The following is a 5,992-nucleotide window of genomic DNA, read 5'->3' on the forward strand; positions in this document are numbered from 1 at the left end:
ACATGCCACGTGTCATCCATTAGAATAGGTCTCATCTGCTAATCCGTGAGACCTGGTCTCATAGAATTTTTTTCCGTCACGGGCAGTGCCGTGACATGGCGGCGTTGGCGTTCTACGACCTCTACTTCCAGCGCTCGTACGCCTTCGACATCATGCCCCCAGATCTGTCCTCTGGTAGCCGGCACATCTACACCCGCGCCCAGGACAACGACAAGGCGGAGCGGGCCATCATCACCACCAGCGTCCTCGGCGCCGTGGACGCCGACAGGGCTGATCCGGTTGTCGGCCGCGACGACGAGATCGACCACGTCGGCTGCATCCTCTTCCGCCGCACCAAAAACTGCGCCGCGCTCGTCGGGGCCGCCGGTGTAGGCAAGACGGCCATCGTCGAGGGCCTCGCGCAGAATATCGCCGCCGGGAATGTCCCCGACGAGCTCGCCGGGGCGCGCATCCTGGAGCTTGACATGGGAGCGGTTGTCGCCGGGACCCGGGACACGCTGGCGCGGCATGTTCGAGGAGCGCTTGAAAGACGCCATCAAGCACGCAGAGGAGGCGGGAGGAAAGGTCATCCTGTTCATCGATGAGACCCGATGGACGCCGGCCATGATTGTTGGCGCCGGCCATAAAGGAGGCCCGGTGGACGCCGCCAACATCCTCAAGCCGGCACCAGCCTTCGGTCGCATCCGTTGTGTGGGTGCTACCACTTCCGAAGAGTACCATAGGTATATCCCGACAGACCTGCAGGCCTGCACTCGAGCGCCAGTTCCAGAAGGTTGTCGTCGAGGAGCCGAGCGTGCTGGCCACCATTGACATCCTAAGAGGGCTGAAACAGTTCTACCAAGAGCACCATGGCTTGAAAATCCAGGACGATGCACTCGTTGCTGCAGCACATCTCGCTGCCCGATATATTACAGGTTCGTACCTTAACTAAGTCGTCAAAAATAATTCAGTTTACTAGTATTGTAGTTGTTGCAACTTGTCAATTAGTAGTGTATGTATGGATGGATGTTGAAGGCGATTGATGGATTTTGTCGCGCTCTCAGGTGGCCAGTTTCCTGACAAGGCAATTGATTTGATCAACGAGGCATGCTCTACCGCAAAGATGCACAAAGTGGACAATAACATGATTACCTCTATATTTGCACCCAAGGAGTTAACTGTTGGCCCGACTCATATCACAAAGGTATATCATAATCATATACTAGCATGTGTGAATGGTTTTCCGTTTTCATTTAACCAATGTGATATGCCTCTTATATTATTTCTGATATTATTTGAAGGTTGTGAGTCGATGGACCAGAATTCCTCTCAGTACACTTGATCAGGAGGAGAAGGAAAAGTTGATTCACCTAGCGGAAAAATTGCATGAGCGGGTCGTTGGTCAGGATGACGCAGTCAATTTGCTTGCATAGGCGGTGCTATGTTCAAGGGTCGGTTTTGGTCAGTCTAGCCGACCTATAGGTTCATTCCTCTTTTTGGGCCCGCTTGGTGTTTGGGAAAATACAACTCGCAAAAGCTCTCGCCTAGAGGATATTTGACAATGACAAGACATTGATTTGCTTTGATATGTCTGGAATATGCTGAGAGTGGATCTATGTCGCGTCTCATTGGAGGACCTAGAAGTATTAGTTCTCACACTTTCTGCGCATGTTTTGTTTCTTGACACACTCTATTGTCATTTCTCACTAATCAATTCAACTTTGTAAGGCTATGAAGAAGATGGACAGCTCACTGGTAAAATCAAGAGGTGTCCATATAGAGTTATCCTTTTCGATCAGGTGGATAAGGCAGATCCCTCGATATTCAAGGTTTTTATCCAACTCCTCGATGATGGTGCATTGACCGATGGCAAAGGACAGGTCGTAGATTTCAAAAACACCATTATCATTATGACCACAACTCTAGGGGCAGAGTACCTAACAACAAGAGTAGCCATAGAAAACACAATCAATGCCGGAAGGCCTCTTCTTATGGATCAGGTTAGTGAATCTCAAATTGCACTTGTAAAGGTCATAGTGAATGTCCGCTGATTTTCCTGTGCACTTGTTCGTACAGGTTCAGAAACACTTCAAGCCTGAGTTTCTCAACAGACTGGGTGAGGTTGTGATATTTGAGCTGCTTTCACATGATGAACTGAAGGAAATAGTGAAAATCCAAATGAAGGATGTCATTGCCACAGTAGCTAATAAGGGTGTCTCTCTATTTATAAATGACGCCGCATTGGATGCCATTTGGTCGGAATCATACGGTCTAGTAAGTGTAGCTTCTTTTAGAAATCTCCACATGATTAAGATCCCCGATTCCTGTACAACTGATGTTGTATTTGTTTAATTTTGTGTATGTTTTCGGTAACAATGCTTGCTTGGGTTTCACAGGTGGGTGGCACAAGACCCATGAGGAGATGGGTGGAGAAGAATGTGATGACAATTCTTTCGAACATGTTGGTGAATAGAGAAGCTTGTGAAGGCTCCACAATCTCCATAGATGCCGCAGATGATAACAGGGGGCTGAAGTACCAAATACTGAAGAAGGGAGTCATAGATCCATAAAGCAAGTGATGAGTTCTGCCATGGTCAATCCATAGCAGCATCTGACAATAACAGTGGATGTATATATGTCATTAGTGATTTACGATGGGTTTAGCTCTTTATACCAAAATGGTAGCACACATATACAAATATATCCAAGTTGATCATGGTTACTGATCTGCACTATTGCAGTGATCATGAGTTTTGCCATGGTCAATCCCCGCTGTGTGTCAAATCTAACATGTAGTGTTGCAACCATGGACGCGTACGTACAGATTGCCTTGACTTTTCAAACTTGCTGATTTTTTCTATCAAGCTGTGCAGATGCAGTTTGCAATCTTCCCAATTTGCATTTCATTGTACACAGCACACACATTATTATTCTTAACCAGCCTGATCCTGATACTTCTGGTACTGGTATGATATTGCTTCCAGAAGAATTCCACCTCATATGGGATGTACCGTGGATTCTCCCTCCTGAATCTCGCCATAGCCTCAGCATTGCTCTCGCTGGGAACAATATGTCACTAGTAGGAAAAACCCTAGCAGTAGCGCGGGTTGGTGGCCTAGCAGTAGCAAGTCATACTCATCATCATCATAGTCATCTAACAACTTCTACTCGTCATCATAGTCATAACCACCCTTGTTAATTTTTCTTAGCACATGATCATGAGTACTAGCTAGCAGTGGCGAATCTAGGAATAAAAGGGAGGGTGGGCTCAAAGTTAACGCTGAGAGAACTAAACATCATTTTAAAGAAACAAATCATTGCCTCATAATCCCGTGGTCCAAATAAGCTTCAATTTTTCCCGATAGTATCGGAAACATGTATTTTCTACTGGGATTTTTTAGATTTTTTTGACAAATATGAATTTTTTAACCAAATTTTGGATTACACATGCACAATCTGGGATAGGTTCAGGACTAGTTCCAAAACTATGCATATACTCGTATGTTTTCTCCTCAATTCTTTTTGCGAATCTGCAAATAGTTCCATTGGACACTAAATTAGTTGACAGTGCATATGGTTCAGTTACCCAGCCAGCAGCCGGCCAGCATGCGCCCCACACATGTCGGCAGGCCGGCGAGCTCCTGCAGACTGCATCCCCCGCTTAAATCAGCTGTTGCTACGGCTGAGCTCTACCACAACCGTCTCCCCTGGCGGCACCCTGGTTCCCCGCAGGCGGCGATAGGGTTGGAGTATGAGCATGAGCGCATGGCTGCCGCCACTGTGAGTCGCCAGTTCTGTTCTCGGTGGGTGTGCGGCGTTGTTTGTTCGCTACTCGCTAATACTCTACATAGCCTGAGAAGTTGGCTATTGGGCTGGGACGAGATTAGTGTAGTAGTAAAAGAAAATTTCGTTTTTCTGGAGGGTAGGCTTCAGCCCGTTGAAGCATCCCTGGTAGACTCGCCGCTGCTAGCTAGGATATGCTACCCTCTCTAGGTAAAATAGCATAAAACAACATATCCCCCAACTCTTCATATGGAGAATAAAGATGATCCTGTCTTCAATTCGTGGGCTTCGCATCATGTTGCTTTCAAGTAGCTCCCTATGATTATTCATAAAAAAATCCATTCTTTGATTGTGAGGTCTTCATCTGTTCGAGAAATCTTGTATGAACAGCAATGACCCGTAGACAGACTTGGCCGTAAGCTAATAACATCAATGCGACCTTTCGTAAGCATCAGATGAGCCACACAATCCTTCAGGATTTTCTATTAAAAAATATAATAACAACATAGTTAGCAATGTAGTTTGGATTTAGAAGAACTAGTCATCAACCCGTGCATCTGCACGGGCTAGTCATTTTGGAACACATAAATACAAAAGTATTTTTTTCAAGAAGGGAGTATCTCTGACTAAAACTATATATTATATCCACGAATAGTCACTTGTTCAAAATGTAGAATATGTAGATACTGATCTAATGAATATTAGTACCGATGGCATTGCATATTTTGTTGTCATGAGGATACTACATGCCAAATCTATTGTCTGAATGCACAACATGGAACCTTTATAATAGAGAATGTGACGTAGATTTCCGGTCCCTCACAAAGAAGATAACTAAGTTATATGGGAAACACTTTACATCAGCAGTCTGATACTTCTTATTCACTCAGACGTCTTCTGCACCGTCCATCTCGTACCACATCCAATGGCTCGTTTGCTGGCTTCTAATCTCCTGAAATTGCTGGTAACTTCCATCCTCAAATTATAAGTTGTTTTCATTAATAATTGGAACTAGAGTCCGTCTTCCCACGACCAACAAATAGGCCGACTCCACTCTCCGTCATCCTCCTCCGCGACAATCATGCCTTCCTCCACTTGTTGCTCTGCCTTACCTTGTGGTGCTCTTCCCCACCCATGGCAACGACCTCCCCTACATGAGCGGGCCACGCCCCATACATGAACTCAAACACCTGCGTCGATCTTCTCCGCGATGCATCCTTATTCAGACTTTCATAATTTTGTTTATGTATCAAAATGTGTTTCAATTTTTTTCCTAAAAATGTTCATATAAAAAGATGATCGCGCCTTCCAAAAAAGTTCATATTCAGAAAAAGGTTTGTGTTCTCAAATTTTGTTCAGAATTTTAAAAAGTGTTCACTTCCTCTAAAATTATACTTTAAAAAACTTGAAACTTTTTTAAAAACTCTTCAGGCATTTCTCAAATTGTTTGCTTTTAAAAAATGAACATGTTTATAAAGTTGTTCACCAATCCGAAAAAATGTTTGCCTTTTAAGATTTTGTTCAGAGTTTGAAAAGATGTCAATTTTTCAAAAAATGGTATCTTTTCAGAATTGTTTCAAAACTTTGATAAGTGTTCCCATTTTTCAAAAATTGTTCACACATTTTAAAAATGTTTCCTTTTTCAAATTTTGTTCAAAATTACAAATAACTTTCCTGTTTTTCAAACATAATGGTTCGCATGTAAAATAATGTTCCACTTATTAACTCTTTGGAAAATGTTGGTGTTAAAAAAATTATTCACTTTTCTTTTTAAAGCATGTTTGAATTTTCAAAAACTGTTTAAATCTGTCATGACTTATAGTTCTTATGACGCGCGCTGCCTTATTTGTACAAAGAAGTGTGTGAGGTGGGATGGCTGATGATGATCGTTTACCATGGGAAGGCCGGCCGATATTTTGAACAGTGCTAAGGGGAAAAGGGTTGATACATAGCACATGCGAAGATTAGTATCCCAGATCGTGTCGGGCGGGGAAGCAACTTTTTCGAGTAGTTAAATAGGATAATCTACTTGGCAACCCTTTCTAGCAACCGCCAGAAGAACTGGCTTTTCGTTAAGAGGGGAGAGGAAATATAGTAGTATGTACTCCTTCGGTCCCATAATGTAAAAATGCATTTTGTAGAAAAACGTCTTGCATTATGAGATGGAAGGAGTACCAGTAGCGGAGGTAGAGGGGACGAGTAGGGGCCTGGAGCGATACTTGGAACCCGT

At 43.8% G+C, this 5,992-nt stretch overlaps 1 pseudogene; it reads left to right on the plus strand.

Moving 5' to 3' along the window:
- The first annotated feature begins 95 nt into the window (after window positions 1-95).
- On the plus strand, window positions 96-2,549 carry LOC119284190 (annotated as a pseudogene).
- The last annotated feature ends 3,443 nt before the right edge of the window (window positions 2,550-5,992 follow it).

This window comes from Triticum dicoccoides, chromosome 4A (assembly GCF_002162155.2).
Source record: "Triticum dicoccoides isolate Atlit2015 ecotype Zavitan chromosome 4A, WEW_v2.0, whole genome shotgun sequence".
Lineage (NCBI taxonomy): Eukaryota > Viridiplantae > Streptophyta > Magnoliopsida > Poales > Poaceae > Triticum > Triticum dicoccoides.